The 20,792-nt window shown below is 39.7% G+C and overlaps 1 long non-coding RNA gene across 1 annotated transcript in view; it reads right to left on the bottom strand.

Annotated features, from left to right (window-relative positions):
- LOC120103512 (uncharacterized) overlaps positions 1 to 20,482 on the bottom strand; it is a 144,223-nt gene extending 123,741 nt beyond the window's left edge. Inside the window, exon 1 of the long non-coding RNA XR_015623451.1 lies at positions 20,164 to 20,482. This is a non-coding gene — a long non-coding RNA (uncharacterized LOC120103512). The remainder of the gene's footprint in view (positions 1 to 20,163) is intronic.
- Positions 20,483 to 20,792: the final 310 nt, after the last annotated feature.

Below are 20,792 nucleotides of genomic sequence, written 5' to 3'. Positions count from 1 at the left end.
TTATTTTCGTTGCTACTTCATAACATTTTTTGCTGCCAGTATGGATCAAAATGTAAATACCTGTGCTTTCTGATGGTCTTAAGTGAACCCAATTTAAAAGTCATTCAACCCCCACAAAGGATTGGCAATCCAAAGGTTGAAACTGCCAACATAGGGCTGTGGTTGTTTGAAGAGGTTTTACTCCCACAGACTCATGTGTTTTAATGCATGGCCCACAGGGTGTAGCACTATTAGGAAGTGTGACCTTCTTGGAGTAGGTATGGCCTTGTTGATGTGGTCTTTGAGGCCTCCTATGCTCAAGCTACACCCAGTGTGGCACAGTTTCCTTCTGCTGCCTGTGGATTAAGATGTAGAATGCTCAGCTTATTTTCCAGTCCCATGTCTGCCTGCATGCTGCCATGCTTCCTACCATGACAGTAATAGACTAAACCTTTGAAACTGTAAGGCAGCTAAATTATGTATTTTCCTTTAGAGGAGTTGCCATGATCATGTTGTCTCTTCACAGCAATAAAACCATAACTAAGACATTGTATAAATGACTGCCTATCATTCACATATTTTTCAGCCTCTTTTCTACTATATATTGAAATAGCCACGGTAACCAAACTCTAAGTATACATAAAACTTAGAGCTGAACATTTAAGAACTCTATTGATATGTTTTAAGCCAACAGAAGACAGAATTGAGATATTTGATGGTTAAATTACTCAAATCAAATCAACAGTGCCAGTTAGGAAGTAGAGCTGATGTGAAGACATCATGTGGTAGTGAACCCAAAGGCAGTGAGCTGTTAGAGCAGAGTAATGACCTATAAATCTGCTGACACCAAAGGTAAATGACCTTTGGTGTCAGCAGGAGAGAGGAGAGGTCCCTCAGGGTGGGGAGATGATGTGTATACTGGAGAAAAGGATAGGCAATTGCCCATGAGATGACCATACTTTGTATTCCCAGATTCTGTGTCAGAAACTCATAAGCTCAGTTACCTCAAGAAAATGCTTTCACATTGGTTATCAGTGAAGAAACACTTGACAATCTGTTTAGAAAAGTGATTCTGTTTTGCTGCAGAGTCAAGAAGACTAACAAGTCAGATTAGCCCTCAGAGAACACTGAGTCTCTCAAGTCCTTTGATTTTTCAAGGGCCAAAGGCTTGGTGGTGGCTTTTGTCTCTGTTGCTTTGGCTTTCCCTGAAGTTCCCACCAGGCTAAGATCCCAGGCTCTCCTCTTCTTGCTCATACATAGGCTTTCCATTCCTATTTCATCTCAATGAACAGGTTCCCCACTCCACCATAAGACTTCCTTGCACCATACTGACTTTCATCTTAGCTCTTCTGACTTGAAATTCTAAGTCAACCAAGAGAGTCATCCCTTGCTATCTCCCTGTGTCTTCTTAACCTATTGACTAACTTAAAATATTCTCTGAGTAATAACATTTATAGAACAGAAAATGACATGGTCCTAGGCTCCTGATCTATCCTCCAAAGTAGCTTGAATTCTAGTGAAGATAAGCAGAAGTATGTATAATTAGTCAAGACAGAAAATGCAGAGGGAGGACCAGATTGCTCTCTCTAGATAGCTAAAGGAAACTGTTGTGAACGATGTGACATTGACTTGAGATAATGAATGATAGGTGAGGTTTTAATACCCAGGAGAATGGGGGACGAATTCACATGTGCAAAAGCTGCATTTATATAAAATTACAGCAAGAGCCTTGGAGTCAGCAGGCTGTTGGTACAGAAACATGCCCTATACTAGCAGCTTACTCAGAGAGAGCTACCTTGTTTTAGGATCAATGGTCTCTGCTGGTTACATGTACATCTAATTGCAACTTTTCTCCCCATTTGCTACACAGAGCAGGAAGCTGACGTCCTCCTGCATTAGCTAGAGCAGAGACAGAGCTCTGGCAGGTGTTCTGTGAGTCTGATCTGTGAGGGTCTATTGAGAACCTGCAGAAGAAAGCAGGAATGATTTCATCGGACAAGCATGTGGCTGCACGAAGCAATCTGTTTTTGTAGGATGATGTCCCAGACTAAGAAGGGATGGGCCACTATGTGGTACAAACCCACGGGGAACAGGCTTACAGCTGCCCCATGTCTCTAGTAATCCACTGACGTAGATGGAGCGAACTCTACTCTTCAGCTTACTCATAAGCTGTGGCCACGAAACCTAACCTCGGTGGGTAGAGGCACCACAATTTCATTGGGACTACTGCCAGCTACGTGGTAACTGGGTCAGGCAAGTCCTGCCTTTGCTGAAACATTTAAAATGAATAGAGCCGATTACGTTTTCCCCCGTTCTCTTTCAATAGACTCATGAGTTCACTTTCAGAATTTCTAAGCTGCGTACATTTTGAGAATGGTTCTGGAGAAATTCATGGTTTTGAGTAAATAATTGGGAAAGTCTTTGCCTGTAGTTCTTTATTTTGGTTGCAAATGGATCCATTGGTCAGAAAAATAAATCTTTATAGCTTTATGCCATGTTTTCCCAACAGTTGATATTCGTGCTAAAAACATCCTTAGTAATAAATTCATGCTAAATGGTTGTACAAACAATGGACCAGTGGAGCTGTTTCAGGCTCCTTTATTTTAAAAGCCTTCCCTTCATTGCAGATGCCCCATACACCCATTCTGAGATCAGGTTCAGTTCCTGTTCTGAGGTCCTGTGATCTGCACTCTCCAACCCCCACCATGTTCCTTGTGTTGCTAGGGAGAAGAGATACTGTATTCTTTGTTGTCTACTCTGACCAGACTGGTATTTGCTTTGTTGCCGCCAAAGAATTATGTTTCTGTCAGCCCGGTTTTCTTGGCTTTGGCAAATCCTGGTTATATTTCTCAATTACAAAGTCATGACTCATCTTGTAGCATCTCCTGATTTAAAATTAGCCCAACAGATTGGATTTGTTAAACTGAAAACAGCAGGGAAGGATGAGAGATCCTTCATAATGACAATCCCTGTTATTGGTGGAGCCTCAAGAAACTTGTAAGAAAATGCAGAGAGATTGTAGAAGAAGAATTTTAACTCATCAAGAAGTTTGACTGTTTAGTCTCAGCAGGATAAGTAATTACATTTTGTAAAATCCCAAGGCCTGATTATCATGTTTATTGAAACAGTTTTGAACTAAGTCATGATAGCAAATTAGTCATTTATATGACACTTGAATAAAAAGGTGCAATTTAATTTTCATATGGCATGTTTGACACAAATGAGAGGGTCCCCAGTCATGCTCAGAAACCAGACGTATCCAATCTCTGTTCTCTGGTCTTTGTGGCCAGAAAGAAAAGAAGAGGGACTAGATCATTTTACCTCAGCTTTTCATTGTTCTAAAAAATATTTAAAAGGCAACACTTGTTGTTTCTTTTCATATTGCTAATCAAGTGGCTCTCCCATTTCAAGAAGACAGATGCAATTCCCCATACACTTGGATGGGAAAAGCAATCAAATTTTGGCGAAACCAGGAGCGCTGACAAAATTCTCCCTTCTGGTCATCAAATGATTGCTTCACTTTTTTCCCCCACTCAAAAGAGACTTATCCTCTGGCTCAATGCCTTACTCTTTCATCTCAAGAAGGGTACCATCTGAAATACCACACATTCATGTCCCTTTCTTCACCAGGTTTGAAGATTGTTTCTTTCAGTCCAAGAATTCCTGTACAGTGTAGCAATCGGATAGGGCAATAGCTGTTATCAATGCTGTTTTGCTGGAGCAAAAGTGAGGATACTCATCAGTCGCTGAGATGACAAGACTGTTAGCCACCTGGGATGTTTTTAGTAAAGAAGATTTTTTCTTCCTTAGGTCCTGACTCTACTTTCTTAAGGGAGGTCCTCAGTGTTTATTTTGTCTGGCCTCTGCATCTGTTGTCTGAGTGAGGCTTCATTTTTATCTTTGTAGGTCATTTCAGATATAGCATAACGTTTGGGGGTCCCATTGCTTTCTTAGACACTGCCCCACTATTTCTGTATTTAAACTATTTGGTTCTTTCCTAACACTAGCACTATGCTAAGTGTTGCAACAATTAACATCTTCATGCCTCACCCCGAGTCTTAGAACCATTATTTTATTAAATCCATAGTATTTTTCTCACATCTCTCTGAGTGATTGTTTTATCATTGCCTCCTTCCTTGCCTCCAACATTGGTATCCTTAGGAACATCTCTCAAAAACTTTCTCACATGTGAACAAATGGTACTTGTGTATCTTTTTGGGGCTGATACGAACTTTTGGTACCAAATTTTATACCATCCATATTATGTAAGTTATGATGCCATGACAAAACATATATAAAATACCATGTTAACCAAGACCTCATTGACTCAGTTTCTCCAGGATCAGGTGGGATTAATGCATTAGGCACTTGGTATATTTCATAAATAGGTTAATTTTAACGTAGAGTAAAGGTACTAAGTAACTCATTCTAAAACATGTAACCAAAATTGAACATAGATTTTTTTCCTGAACTCAAATCTCATGTCTTTTATGTTTTTGTTCATTGTTCTAAGGTGTGGTTTTCTATAGGGAGCATTGTACTTTAAAGAAGTGCTTACAGAGTGCCCACATGGATACAAGTCTCCTAGATTTCTTTTTAAAATGTAATTTAATGTTTTTTACTTAGTTACATTACATTCCACTCACTGCTGATCACCCTTTCCAAAATCCTTCCCCCATTTTTCCTCCCCTTCTCCTTTGAACAAACGCTCTCCCCCTACTGGGTACCTGCCCTACCCTGGCTCTTCAAGTCTCTGCAGGTCTAGGTGCTTTCTCTCCCACTGAAGCTCAGCATAAGAGAATTTATCCCACAAACAGGCAACAGTTTTGGGGATAACCCCCCTTCTAGTTGTTTGGGACCCACAAGAAGACCAAACTGGACATCTGCTATAAATGTGCTAGGTTCAACCCATGTTTATTCTTTGGTTTCACTTGGATATCTTACTAAAACCCAGAGTCTGCTTCCTGGGAATGGATTTGAGGTTCTAAGTTTATTAGATCAGATGATGCTGCAGCTGCTGCTGCTGCTGCTAGGGGTGGTTGTGGTAGTGGTGGTGATGATGACTGTGTTGTTGTTGGTAGTGGTGCTGCTGCTGTTGCTGTTGCTGCTACTCCTGCTATTGCTATGGTGATTTTCCTAGAGCAGCTTTATAGTGATCAAGGACAACAATGAAAGATCTTGCAGACGTGAAACTATTCAAAGCAGCATCTTTCTGATTACCTAGAAAAATGCTTTTAAATCATATTAAGCAAAAAAATATTTTGAAAAGGTAATGAATGATAGGCATATTCCTGATTACTGTCATTAAGAGATTAGATACATATTAGTTGTGAATGTTATTTTGACTTTATGTTGATAATGAAGAGCGTTAACAAGCCTGATTCTTTGGACTCTTTAGGCATGGTTTTACCCATATAGTTTGGAATGAAAAGGTCAAAGGGTCCTAGGCAAAAATGGATTGAACTTTTGATAATGTTTAGGCCAAAACATGTATGGTTATAAAATATCTCTTTATTTTAAATTTGATTGGATTTAGAGACTATGAGAAAGAATGTCTTTATTGAAAAGACCCTTTTTAGAGTTTATTCTCCCCAGACTTAAGGATAGAATTAATTCCATACCAAGAGGGAAAGGCTATCTTGGCTTCAGATCCAGAGCCTGAGATGTCCAGCTATGTAATTTTCAAGGATTTTCAAAGAGGAATTGCCTAATGCACTCATAAATTTACATCAATAAGAAGAACACTTTCATGTAAGTGCCATTCTTAACATGGGAGCAGCAGAGGGCTGTAAATCAGAACAAATAGAAACTTGCATTGGATTCCACAGATCAACTGAGTCCAAGAGCCACTCAATGATAGCTTTAAAAAACATTTATTTTTGTTGATTAAATTTGTTCTTTGACAACTGCATACATGTAAATAGAGCACTACATTTACTATTCTCCCATTCTCTCCTATCTTCCTCCAACTGTGGTAATTTCTCTCTACTCTGTCTTACTGTTCCCTCTCTCTTTTCTTCATTCCTGTCCCTTTCTTTTGATTTATGACCCACCAATTTGAACTATGACTGTATATGTGTCAACAAACTTGGAAATACCCTTTGAAGCCTCATGTTCTCATTATTGGATACACGATTGAAGATGCTTTTTGTCCTTTCCCTATAATGTATTAATATCCAGTACGTCAGTATGGGAGGGTAAGGCCCTGTGAGCCCATTCCTGATCCAGAATTGGATATCAACAGGCTCAGATACTGTACAGATTCCTCAGTTGTTACCAGCCCATATTTGCAATGAGTGTGTCACGTCCTGAAGATAGTATTTCATAGTCCTTGTCTTCCGACTCTTACATTCTTTCCACTTCCTCCTCTACAGTGTTCCCTGAGCCTCGGTGGGGCAGTATAAATGTACTGTTTAGCGCTCAGCACTCAATCTTCATTTACTCTAAGCACCTTGAGCAGTCAATTAAACTCTGCATTCACTGTTGTTTACTGCTAAGATAAGTATATCTGATTAAAGGTGAGGGTTGTACTTGTCTATTGGTAAGTTTTTAGAATAAAGTTTAGTGACACATCTATTAAATAAAAAATAGTTCTTAGTTCTCCCTTAGATCCTATGGTCTTCCCACCATGTTTTTGTTTGTTTGTTGTTTTGTTTGTTTGTTTAGATAGGGTTTATAGTAAGTACAAAGCACGTATTCTCTCTTTGAGAGTATGCCAGAATTCTGGTCATGTCACCATTGTGCCAGTTGGCACGTCTTGCTTGGAAGGTCGATATTACAGTTCATAGAGTTGATAGTTAGGTAGATCAGTAATGCCTTATCTTTTCCCATAGCCTGAGTAGCCAGCAGGGAGGAAGCTTCCAGATCAGTCCTGGCTTGATTATGTATTGCATCCCAGGGGTGTGATATCTTTGGCCACAGGATTTGTCATCTAGTTTCAGTAAGCAACAAATAAAAATGCCTATAGCCTTTGTTATTTCAGTAAAGCAGGAAGCTACAAAATTAACATGCAAAATTCTATAGCCTCCCTATACATCAATGACAAACTAAAAAGGAGATCAGAGAAACATTCTGATTAACCTAATACCTTGAAATAAATGCAAAGAAGTTAAAGACCTAGACTTTAAAACACAGAAGAAAGAAATAGAAGAAAAACTCTAAAATATAGAAATACCCCTCCCATGCTCATTAATACACAAGATTAATATTATGAAAATGGCCAACATACCAAAATGTAGCTACAAATTCAATGCAATCTCATTCACATTTGAACTCCATTCTTCCCAGAAATAGAAAAAAAAATCCAAAAGTTCATTGAAAAAAAAAACACAAAAGATTCCACATAGGCAAAACAAACCTAAACACAGAAACAGTCACACAGATTAATAAAATAGAATGGACAGCCAGATATCAACCCATACAAATAAAGCTACTTGATTTCTGACAAAGAGTTATAAAAAATACACACAATAAAATCAAACCTTTCCAACACACTGCAAGATAGAAGAATGGGTAAGCTTGTTAAATATGCTTCTAGTCACTTAGGAAATAATATCTTTAAGGTACAAGAGTTTAGAAAGCAGATGTGTAGCTAAAAGAAAGAGGCACGGTTATTTGTAAAAACATGCCATTCACCATCTATCAATGTGAGTTCAAAACATGGTCTGAGCAGCCTATTTACCTTCCAGACCCTAAAGCTGGATATTTCCCAGACATTCTAGAGAAGGTTACTTAGAGCTATGACTGTGCAGGAGAACTTAACTGGTCTGAGATCATAACATGGGCATTGATGTTGGCTTTGTAAAGTCAGCAATCTGCCTTCCATGGATTTTCTCACATCTTTTCACAGACCACCATGTCTCCTGCAATAATTCAATAAAATCCCAGATCCACGGCTGGAAACTATGGTGTTGAATCAGGTCACATTGCACAAAGCTTTCCTGTTATTGCAAGGAGCCAGTCCCTTGGGAACTTATGGCTGGGAGTTTGTATTCAAGGCTGCCTTATCAGAACAATGGTATTGTTGTGATTTTCAAAATATTTGTTAACATATTTTCTGATTCTTGCTGTGTTCAGGCAAGCTTTGTAGCCCCACTACTTAGAAACTGCCACTTAATTTAGAAAGAAATCGAAATCAAGATGTGTGTGTGTGTGACGTGTGTGTGTGTGTGTGTGTGTGTGTGTGTGTGTGTGTGTAAGATATTTATTCCTCAGACTAAACCTCCTCCCTCAGATATTTGTACACTTGTAGTCAAATTGAGGTGTGGAGAATGCCAGAATTGACTGGTATCTAACAGTCCCCTGATCAATCCAATTCTTTTGTTTTGTTTAGTCACAAGGAAGGTGTTAGCTGAAAGTTATAGATTACAAGTGTTATCCAAGAATTCTAAAGAGCCATTGTTCAGGACTTCTGTGTCATTTAAGGAAGGGTAGTAAACTCAAGGAAATAAGATCTCATGGAAAGCTGAGCAACTGACTCTACTTAGAAATTATCTTGTTTACTCTGTTTGGGGGATTGTACAGTGATACATGGTAAACAAAGTTATAGCTGTACATGGGAGGCTTCTCATTTCAATCCTTCATCTGTTCTCTGTTCATTCACTTAGCCCTCAAAAACATAGAAAATGAATACCAGAGCAATGCCTCTGGAAATAAAGAGGAAGGTAAAACTCTTTATTGGGGGCTGTTGAGATGGCTCAGTGGTTAAGAGCAAAGCATACTGTTCTTACAGATGACAGAAGTTCAGTTCCAAGCACCCATGTCAGACAACCCACAATTGGATAGATAGATAGATAGATAGATAGATAGATAGATAGATAGATAGATAGATGATAGATAGATAGATAAATAGATAGCAAAAAAACAATTTTTTTCAAAAATTCACTTTTTGAAGTGTTTTCTATGTAATGCTAGGTCAACCCCTATTCAAACTTAAAAGTAATGGAAAAGCTCATACAACTGCATTATATAGAGCCATGAGTATAAAACAACAAAATGAAAAGAGATTGAAACTCAAGGGAAGAGAAGCAGATTTCAGCAGCTCTATTGAACTCTCTGACCCAACCAAATGTTTCAAGGCACTCTCAGGGGTCCTGAGTTACCCAACCTATCAGATTTCTGTCATTTGCTTACAGAAGGTGGAGAGCTTATGTAAACTATTTTCTTCCCAAATGCACAGTTGATTTTCAGAACCTAAATGAGGATTTGCAAAAGATTCAGGAGTAACAGCAGAAGAATGTAAAGAACACCTAAGAAGGCAGCCTACCCTACATGTCATAATCCCACTCATTTTTCCTACAATCAGTTGTTTCTCATTAGCCAAGACCCAGTCAGTACTCCTCAGGACAACTTTTCAAAAGCCATCTTACTTTCTTCCTGTTCCAGCTGCTGGCCTGGTCTTCCTTCAGCCTTCCTTATCCATGACCTAACCACCTGGGGTTACCTGTGAGTCTCCACATCCAGGGCAACTCTGTTCTCAGACCACTCCACATCCTGGGTAGCTTTTACTCTGCATCTACTCTGAAGTGCTTTCACCTTTGATACACATTCTAAGGCTCTGTGGCGCTTCCCCGTCACATTATGTACCATAAGCATAAAGAAAACAGCGGGTACACATTCCAGGGTCATCCTAATGACTCTGTACTTGAGATTCTCCTAGCCAGGGCAAGGAAAGCAGTATGTCATGATACTTTGGAAACTAGAAAAGGAGTTCCTAAAGATCCCTCTAGTGACTCAGTCTCTGCTCCTTCTAAGTCCCAGAAGCATACCCATGACTTACTAGTGGAACTGTGCCCGTGCCTTTAGAAAACAGCACTTTCTTTTCTAAGACAAAAACCAATGAGTCATCACAAACAATAACATCATTTGGACCAGAAATGATGCAAACATTTAGCTAGCTATGAAGGCCAATATTAGGAACCATTTGGTGTACACTTGCTTATCTTTATTATGAATTTACTCATTTATTTAGATTTTATTTTAGGCATGGGCTGCATACTAATTTTATATTATCAAGTGTATTTATCTTTATAAAGAACGAATCATTTTTCATGTGTGTGTGTATGTTCTTATGTGTGCAAATTCCTGTGTACACAAAGGTTAGAGTAAACTTCAGCTGTCATTCTTGAGTCACTCACCCCTGTTCTCCCATTGGTGTTTTGGGGATAGTCTAGGCTGGTAGGCCAGTCAGTTGCAAGGATTCACCTGTGTCCAAAGCCACAGAGCTTGGATTATACATGTGGGTACCAGAACAGTTTTCTTCTATGGACTCTGAACATGGTACTGGGTTCTTAGTGAATAGAGGGCAAGTTCTTGGTCAACTGAGCCATTTCAAACATCCTCAAAATTTTGACTGCACTAATTTTCTGTAGCTTTCGTGTTTTCTATTTTATTCATGTTCACTCTTTTCTATTTTCTTCCTTCCATGACTTTTGGATGTAGTTTGTTCTTTTCCCAGTTCCCTAAAGTATGAAAATAGATAGTTGACTGAGATCTTTGTCGGATTTAATGTAAACCTTTTCTGTCGAGGTCTGATACTTATTTGTTATTCTTGAAGACTCTCATTGTTTAACAATGAAACTTAGATTTAAAAGCTCTTTCTCAGTAGAGACAGCCTTCATCGCTTGGTAATGTGGTCCTGATGTTTTTCTTTAGATTCCTTCATGCTTTTGGATGGAATGTTAGCATAGTCTGCAACATCTTGGTTTTTGTTGGTTCTTCACTTCTTCAGAGCAATACATTAGCATTTGTGTTGCAGGAAATGCTAGGTGACAAATGGCTAAATCTGGAGGGTACTTCTTACTTCCTTTATTTAAGGGCTTTCTGCAAACAATTGATGGATGTCATCCTTCTTAGAGAGATTAAAAAGTCTGCAGAATTTTCTAGCTCTTTGCAGTCTCAACTATGGAAGAACAATGATACCTTCAGTCCAAGAATATACCTGCCCTCCCAGAACCCAAGTTCATAACTCTCAGATTGATATTCTCAATTCACTTCCTCTCTTCAGTTTTCCTTGGTCTATAAGAGGATTACCACATACTTAACAGCAGGCCTATTTTGCCATGGATCAAGATGCCTTGAATTCTGGGAAAACCTTGTTTGTTTTTCCCACCACTGACTCACACCTTAGAACCCTATCTGTCTTCACCCAGAGAATCAGCCGCTAGTTCAGTGGCTATACATTTCTCATAGAAAAGTTTAAAGTTTGTGTTCATGAAGTCGGCTTCAATGAGTTTCTGATACTCAGTACCTGGGGGAAAATATTCAGTTTCATTTTGATATAGCTCACCATTCAGGAGGTAGCAGAAAAAAAACTTAGTGTCTGCCTTTACAACTGTATATTTGTTTTCACTACTGCTTTGAATAAATAATTACCACAATATAAATCATATAAATTTCTACCATTTTTCTTTGTGGAGTCACATTTGTCACAAATGAACTTGCAGCTATATCCAAGTCCATTCTTGACTTTCTTGTCTATCTTCACAATGGAAATGTAATCATTTTATCTACTATGCTGTGAAAATTCCTGCTGTTGAGGCCAAGATATACCTTGGCGGTTGATGGTATATGCAGCATGTGCAAGGCAGGCCTGTTTAATCTCTGGCACCATAGATTAATGCAAATAATCTGAGTCTAATGCATATGCATAACTTGCTCCAAACTTTCAGTTCATTCTGGTCTGACTGCAGAGTAGCAAAGAATGGTCAGGCCTCTCGACTTGGATTCAAATTTATCCTTATCATTCCCAAAAACTTCACTTTGTGTGCCTCAAAGGATAAGTGGCTAGAACAGTGCTTGTCCTTTGCCTGTCACTGTCGCTTGCTTCCCAAGTTGCAAGATGCCAGGGGAGGTTTTGGATTTTCTTCTGCTGATTCTGAAAACTGGGCAAGAGAAGGATATTTTGTTCTCTGAGACTTCTTGAAGGAGAGTAGTACACACAGATGGCATCTTCCATCATTACATAGTACAGAACCTACCCACTCAAAGATAATTCCTTTACTTCCTTTTGTTCTAGTCTGCACGTCTATCCCAAAGTACTTTCTCTTCACAAGCATTTTATGTTCCAACTGCTATGAATGGTTTTGCCTTATTATTTTTATCTGAACATTGGTGTCTAGGAAGAGAATCTGGGTATTTATTGATGGTATACACTTCCCTATCTCTCACCTTTCATTTTCCAGTGTCACCTAACAATTGTCCCAGTGTTACAATCTTTCTGGCATCTGTGGAGTATTGCTCTCTCCTCAGTACTGTGGGCTAAGTATTAAAACAACCAAAGACAACAGACACCTCTTACAGTATAAAGATCCATGCTTTGTTCTCCTTTTGTCTGGAAAAATCGCTGATGCTTTTTTTCATGTGGGCAATTGCTGCTGGCCCATTGTGTGGTCCGATGTGACATTCCTTTTGTTCCACCCAACCCCTTCCACGTGCCAGTGAAGTGGCCAGAGTATATACCCATTTGGCAATGGCAGTTTGTTCAAGAATAAACACATCACTCAAGTGAATAACTTGGAGTTGGCCATTGTAGTTGATTTTAATCTGCCTGGAATAGAAATTTACCCTTAATCAGAAGTCATACACAAAAAAATTATGCAAGCATGGAGTTTATAGTAGCCTCATCCTTGGCAACATGAAGGAAACACATTGCTGGACAAAATAAATTAAATAAGAAAGCACATAAATATAAAGTGACAAAAATAAATTAGAAGACATTGAAACCCAAGGCTTGGGAAAAGAAACAGATTTCAGCAGCTCTACTGAACTCTCTGGCCCAATCAAGTCCTTTAACCCATTCTCAAGGGGTCCCTGTTACCTGGTCAATTAGATGTTTGTCACTTTCTAACAGAAGGTTCAGAGTTAGTACACACCTCTTTTCTTCCCGAGCGCATAGCTAATATTCAAAACTGAAATGAAGCTTTACAAAAGGTTCAGGAGTTACAGTAGAGAATTTAAAGGACAACCTCTAATAAGGCTGCCATATTGTAATATGGGACATGTCATAATATCATTCTGTTTAGATTACAATCAGATGCATTTCTTTAGCCAAGGCCCATTCATTTCTCTGGACAACTCTTTCTAGAAGTCAGGTCTCAGCTGTACCCTAGTCTTCTTACAATACTGCACCTGTGACCTAAATGCCCTTGGTCACCCAAGGGTCTCCACATTCACAGTTAACTTCAGTATCTTATGCTCCTAGTGTAACTCATCTTGGCTATCTTTTACTTTATGTCCACCTTGAAGTTATATTTAATTCCAGCCATGATTACAAATATGACGTCCCTCCCTCTAAATCTTCGGCCAACATCTCTGTGTGTATTTCTGTTGGATTTAGCTTATTTATATTTGATGGTTCTGACTGTTCTTCTGGATGGCTCTCCGAGAGTTTCTATGTCTACTCTACTTATAAGCAAATTCTCCCAGAGCTGGGATGATGTGGGCTACTGTTGGGTCCAGTTGCACAGCTTAAATCTGTCATTTCACTGTCAGTGCAAGAATTGCTCATTTTAGTGAAATTGGCCACAGCTTTCAAAGAAAGTAACTGGGCCAAATCTCCTGGCTCCTTCCACTGGACATTCAGTTGAAATACAGAATCACACATGCTAAGGTTCAGGTGGCAAAAAGATAATACAATATATCATTCTAAAGCTGATTGCTTCACAAGTGGCCTTTCTTTAAATGAATAGTGTTTTCTCATAAAGGATGTATGGGAGCTGGGGGTCCTTCTCCTACACTTTATGCTGTCCTATAAAATACACTATGTAAGTGTAGGAGACAAAGGAAGACTTTGCGGTGGTTTTGTGCAACTTAGTAGAAGACCCCTGATACCTTGTATATATGTCCATGTAATCACATGCCTGTCTACACAGCCAGGATCTCCCCATTTGCAGACTGACCAGCTGCTATTTGTACATGGAGGCTTGCATGTGATATTCAAATGTAGATGCTCAGACTAGGTTGAAGTGTGATGTTTTCAAAACACTCTCTTGATAACTACTGGGAAAGATGAGTCATTTAAAGAAAAATCCTGAGTAGAATAGAAATCTGCAAAGCTTCCCTTTGAGCCTTATTTCCTTGGGGCTTATGCCAAATCCCTACCCATGATTCTTTTCTTTCTTTCTTTTTTTAAAAGTAATTTGAATTCCGTCACTTTTGCTCTTATATTTATATTATTTACTTCAATGCCTTCTTCACATGTAAAATTCTAATATGCAGTTTTAATGTACAGACCCTACCCAAAAGAATTACCTGTGATAACCTTTCTGTGAAATTTCTTCAGGTGATTTATTGTGTGTTTATTATATAACGATTTGGTGAGTAGGGTTTGTGAGGATATATTCACTTGGTACTAAGGCATTGCTGAACACACAGTAGTTGATCAGAATCTCTGACAGGACAAGCCATCTAGGAGAAAGAAGAGGCAGCCTTCTCTTTATCTCATCTTGCTGTGCAATTGGCTGGCCTTTCTCCAGGGGCTCCACCTTTCTTCTCTAGACACCCTCTTGCAGAAGAGGTTATTAAATCCCTAAACCCAAGACCATAAATAACTTTTCAGAGTAAAAATAAATCTGTGTTTCATGTGGAGCTTGTTATTTCTGAGAAGGGGCCCAGTATTTCTGGAAATCACAGAGTAAGAAATAAGGGAAGTGTCTTCAGTAGAATCACATGAGAGTTTCACATCGGGGTCTTGTCAGTCCTCACTCAAAAGATAATTCAGCAGCCAATCAAATTCAACAACCTTGGTGGCTACAGCCATCAGCACAGAAAATTCATTTTCCTCTTCCCTCTTGGGGTCTGGACTTCCACAGCCTAGATGTCATTTTTCTTGAAAATTTCATTTTCAACTCAGTGAAGGAATAATAAAAACAATCTCTGAATAAAATTGAGATGAATGGACTTTTCTCCCCCATTGCCTGTTTTTAGTTTCCTTGGAACATCCCTTGTTCTCCCTGGTGACCCAAGCACAGTATTATGTAAAGGCAGCTACTTACCAAAAGGGGCTGGAAAGGTGGCTCAGTGGTTAATAGCACTTACTGTTCTTGCAGAGAACCTAGGAACCAAACCCAGTACACACACAGTAAATTAAAATTGTCTATAATTCTTGTTCTAGGGAGTCCAATGGTGACTTCTGCAGTCATCAAATACAAATTGTACAGACATATATGAAAGTAGAAATGCATATATCTACAATTTAAAGAAAAAAATCTTATTAAAGTGGTTGGTAGAGTGACTTAGATTTAGCATCTTAAATCTCAGGGAAGGGTGATAGATATGATAAATACATTGAAGAAAATTCTAAATGAATTCATAAAGACATTGAAAAAGATGTTCAGGGTTTTCACAACTGAGGATCATAGATAGACTTCTTGTTTCCAAGTTCTAAGAAAATTGATATCCAAAGTCAAAAGCATCCTGTTTTGGAGGAGTGTAAGAATGTTCTGAATGGAACAATGGATACTACTCAGTCAGCTCTGGAAAGTGTTTGGTAGACTCTAAGTTTGCATATTGAAGTGATGTTTATACAGTTTGTCTACGAAAAATTGCCATGAAATGATATTAACTCCATGGGAGAATAATTAAAGGCTGCTAATTTATTTTCAAGTATTGAAGAACATTTGTCCTTGAGTTGATGAATACTGAACAGTTGTTCCGTGTCTGGGGCTGAAGACATACTGGTCAAGGATGCTTTCAGTATCCCAACTTCCTTTCAATAGTTCTATACATATACTACCTGACTCACCAATAACCATAATGTCTATAGCATTAATCCAGTCAATGAAGAAAATACTATACCAGTCACTGGAATTTCTATTGAATCATGATTGATCATACTGCCCAGATCATCTTTACTCTGTGCAATATTCTCATTCTATTTGGGTTTGGATCCTTGAGGGGAACTTAGAAAATCCCTAGGATTTTCTGGATTTTCAGGGCATGTAGTAGTGGGGGGCTCCCTTACCTAGGCTGAGGGTAGTGTTGACTAAGTTATGACCCATCCTTTCAAAGGGATCTCCTAGTGCATGGAATAACCTTCTAACTCTACCTGGCATATAATATAATGTATGTGAGTGCTCAAGTCTTATAGATGCACAATAAAGACATCTGCATGCTATATTAGAAAGAACAAAAAGTGGTTAGTGGGCTGTGGAATGATGGTTTTCTAGGCAAATTTCCTCCACAGCACCCTTGTGAAAAAGCTTAACACTGTGACATACCATTGTAAAACCTGAGCTGGGGAGATGGAGATAGGAGGATTTCTGGGTGATGACACACACCTATGTATTTTCTCAGCACCTAAGGTGGTGGAGGTACAGATAGAAGTGTTGGGAGTTCAAGACTCTACCTTGTTGCATCCATGTTTGAGGGCAGCATAGGATATATGAGATTCTTTCTCAAAAATAAAAAGGGAAATAAAAACAAATATGCATTTATATTCCAACTAAGTCTAGCATCTTCTAGCTGGAAGATGATTAAGAAATAACTCCTCTAGGCCGCACAATATTTATCTGTCAATAGAGGGTCATGATATTCTTGATAGTTTCAAGTTTTATATGGTAAGTTTAAAAGACATGTCACAGATATTTCAGTTCATCGTTCTTAGAGAAAAATCCAATTGCAGAACATGTGAAAAATTTGCTGTTTACAGGAGTGGAGCAAAAAAGACAAGACCCTATTTTTTTTGCAGCCATGGTCAGACCACTCTACCAGAATGAGTGCACTCTGGAAATCAGTCTGGAGGTTCCTCAGAAAATTGGACATTCCACTACCTGAGGACCCAGCTATACCTCTCTTGGTCATATACCCAAAAGATGCTCCAACATACAACAAAGACACATGCTCCACTATGTTCATAGCAGTCTTATTTATAGTAGCCAGAAGCTGGAAGGAACCCAGATGCCCTTCAACAGAGGAATGGATTCAAAAAATGTGGTACATCTGCACAATGGAGTTCTACTCAGCTATCAAAAACAATGACTTCATGAAATTCATAGGCAAATGGATGGAACTAGAAAATTTCATCCTGAGCGAGGTAACTCAATCACAGAAAAACACGTTTGGTATGCACTGATTGATAGGTGGCGATTAGCCAAAATGCTCAAATTACCCAAGATGCAATCCACAGACCACAGGAAGCTCAAAAAGAAGGATGACCAAAATGCTGATGCTCCTACTCCTTCTTAAAGGGGAAAATATCCATAGGAGGGGATATGGAAGCAAAGTTTAGAGCAGTGACTCAAGGAATGGCCATTCACAGCCTGGCCTACATGTGGCCCATATATATACAGCCACCAAAACTAGATAAGATTGATGAAGCTAAAACATGCATACAGAAAGGGACCGGATATAGATCTCTCCTGAGAGACACATCCAGAGCATTTCTTTTTTTTTCTTTTTTCTTTTTCTTTTTTCTTTTTTTCGGAGCTGGGGACCGAACCCAGGGCCTTGTGCTTGCTAGGCAAGCGCTCTACCACTGAGCTAAATCCCCAACCCCCAGAGCATTTCCAATACAGAGGTCAATGCTAGCAGCAAACCACCGAACTGAGAACAGGATTCCCTTGGGGGGGGATTAGAGGAAGTATTGAAAGAGTTGAAGGAGCTTGCAACCCCAAAAGAACAACAATGCCAACCAACCAGAGCTTCCAGGGACTAGACCAATACCGAAAGATTATACATGGACTGACCCAGGGCTCTAACTGCATATGTAGCATAGAATAGCATTGTTGGGGCAACAGTGGAAGGGGAAGCCCTTGGTCCTGCCAAGGTTGGACCCCCAGTGCAGGAGAATATGAGGGGGGCAGTAAGAGGGATGTATAGGGGGACTACCCATATGGGGGAGGGGGAAGGAATAGGGGCTTATGGACAGGAAACTGGGAAGGGGAATAACATTTGAAATATAAGTAAAGAAATATATCTAATAAAAAAATTTAAAGAAAAAATCCAAAAAGAAAACAACAATCAAATGTGCTTCTGTTTCCTTGGTGTCATCAAAGACAGGGCACAGAACGAGTTCCAGGCTCCAGTAAAGAGTGACGGGGGGAAGGTCAGCATTTGAACTGGGTTCCAGGCTTAAAATCCATACCTGGAGAGGACTATGCTAATCATGAAGGTAGCAGCACGCCTGGCTTCTCTTAAGCTGTTCATACAGATGCAGAGGGCACATAAAACCTTGGGCATAAAAGAGGTCTCTGTTGATCACCTTTCTGCCTCTGGAGTATGTGTCAGCCCTGCTCTGCTCTCCAAATGCCACCGAGCAGAGACATCAGAAAGAAGCCACCTTCTCATCACATGTTGAGGCTCTAGCTAGAACCTGAGCACAGAGTATTAGGGACTACAGAGAAATGTTTCATATGTATATGTGTATTTGTGTATTTGTGTGTGTGTGTGTGTGTGTGTGTGTGTGTGTGTGTGTGTGTGTGTGTGTGTGTAAGGGCCACTACTCTCAAAAGCACACAACAGTTTATAAGTCCACACAGAGAAACAGATTGAAGTCAGGCTCTGGTCTCCAACTGTGTCCACCAAAGAAAGAAGAAATTTAAGCTGTTAGTTGGGGAGCTTCCTCAAATGCAGGCTCAAACTGGGTTCCTGTGGTTGAGTTACTCCTCCCACCTTTTTAAAAATGTAGTTGTTTTTTTTAAAGCACCACATTACCTAGAACTGCAGGTATTTTGGAAGAGAAAACTCCTTTAGAAGAAAAGAAGGCCTTTCTTGCATTTAATATTTATAAATATACCCTAGGCAGGTATCACTACCAGCTCTGTTTTCACAAGAAACAGGTTGGATGCTGAAGTGGTTTATCTCACATCACACGGTTCAGCAGAGGCCTGCCTGGCTCTCAGTCATCTGCTTGGTTACTAACATGCACATCCAGTACTTTGTGAAACTACAGGTTGCTTTTTCCAAGTGGAAGAAAGAATGAGAATCCACAGATAGAACTTCACATTGCACCAGTCCTTGACAGTAACTTTCATGTCATAAAATCTACTCTTATCTCCTGGCATTGGTATGACTAATTCAGCTCATGTGTCTCTCTCTGTATGCTCGTGTGCATGTGACTGTACCGTAGATGGCGGAAAGTCCAGTCCAATATCTCTTGTTCAGTACAATACTACACATTCAAGGTAAAACATCGAAGGAACACTGAATCTGGAAGAAAAGTGATATAGACAGGTATGAAAAGAGACACATCTGAGCTAGGCAGATGGCTCAGTGGGTAATAGCATTTGCAAGCTTAGTGACTTGAATTCGATCCCAAGATGCTGTAGTGGAAAGAACAACCTCCACATATGCCATGGCGCGCGCACAGACACACAGACGCACACACACAGACAGACACACACACACACACACACAGTACAATAATAATAAATTGCAAAATTAAGTTTAAAAAGAACAAGGGTACTTTTTAGTTCCAAGAGCTCATCAAATTTGCTTAAGTCATAACATGTAGGCATCTTGACTGGGACAGTAAATAACCGTCCTGTACTATGAAGACAAAGAGTGCCAGGAGTAATTTGGGAGATTGAGTCTTATGTCTACTGGGTTGTGGCATCATGAGGAAATACCTGGATTTCTCTAACCTCTCTTCCACCTACCACCCACCTTCTATCTTGCTTCAATAGAACTCTGCCTAGTGTTGGACAAAATTCTAATGTAAGAACCATAATTACTCTAAATTGAAATCACTTGTTGGCCTAACCATCTGCCTCATTAGTCCATGATCTTCTAGATGGATGAGACCTCAAAACTGGGCCCTCCTCATGATAGGCAAGGTGCCATCTATGCAAGAGTGTTTGCTGAATTATATTAAACACATGAAGTAATGTGACTAACTCATTTAATGAATGTCTTGTTATATGTGGGGTATTAGAGCACTAATGGGGTTTTCACCATAGAATTTTGTGGGTACAGGCAGCTGCAAAAAGAAAAGTACTTTGGGAGTTCACTAGACCCACCTAACACCTGGGCAAGGGCTTTAATCTAAGCCATATTCCTCTTCTCCAGGTACACTAGATACACAGTAAGAAACATTTCAGACAGTGACTTACTTCACAGTGTGAAGCTCAAGGGGACTGGTCAAGATCTCCAGGATGACCAGTGAAGGAACATTGCTAATCCTTCAATTTTCCCACCCCTTCTGGCCAGAAGTTGGTGCATCTTTAACTGTATTCTCTCCACTCTTACCTGGACTGTTGTCTCCATCAGCATCCCGCTTCATTCCTCCTTCTGGATGGCCTGGGTGAGAATCAGTCTGTGATTCCCCTCTCCAAGACTAAGGTCCAGGAGCCCTTAGTCAGCCTATGTGGGAGTTGTTTAGCTTCTCGTTCATCCCAAACCAGTCTAAATGAAACATGATGATGTGGTGGCTGTGTCTGAGGATGGATGTTTTCTTTCTTTCACACCTCCTCTCCCTTATCCGCCTGTCTCTTTGGCATTTTCCTCCAGCTTTCTTTCCACAGAACTCAGCATGTGTCCTTTTTCTGGGCTGCTCCCTGACAGTCCTGAGCTGTGTACCCTCTTCAGTGGAGTTCTTGATGAGCTACAGTCTCCTCCTTTCCTAATGCATTGGAGCAAGGGAGCAGTGGAATTCTTCCTACTGTTCTGATTCAAAACAGCCTGTTAATTATGAAGACCACGATGTAAAAGTCAATATAAGTTCTGAAATCTATGAAGGTGGCAGCATTTCTTAGGTACTGATGAGAAACATAAAGCGGTGCAAAGGTATCCTGGAGTCTGTTCATTACCGTGCCCACTGTAGACTATCTTTCATCCCTCTGCTCTCCCTCCAAGGCACTCATTCTTTAATGCCCCCC

Source organism: Rattus norvegicus, chromosome 6, assembly GCF_021556685.1.
Source record: "Rattus norvegicus strain SHRSP/BbbUtx chromosome 6, alternate assembly SHRSP_T2T, whole genome shotgun sequence".
Taxonomy (NCBI): Eukaryota; Metazoa; Chordata; class Mammalia; order Rodentia; family Muridae; genus Rattus; species Rattus norvegicus.
This window is presented reverse-complemented; position numbering and strand designations above follow the sequence as displayed.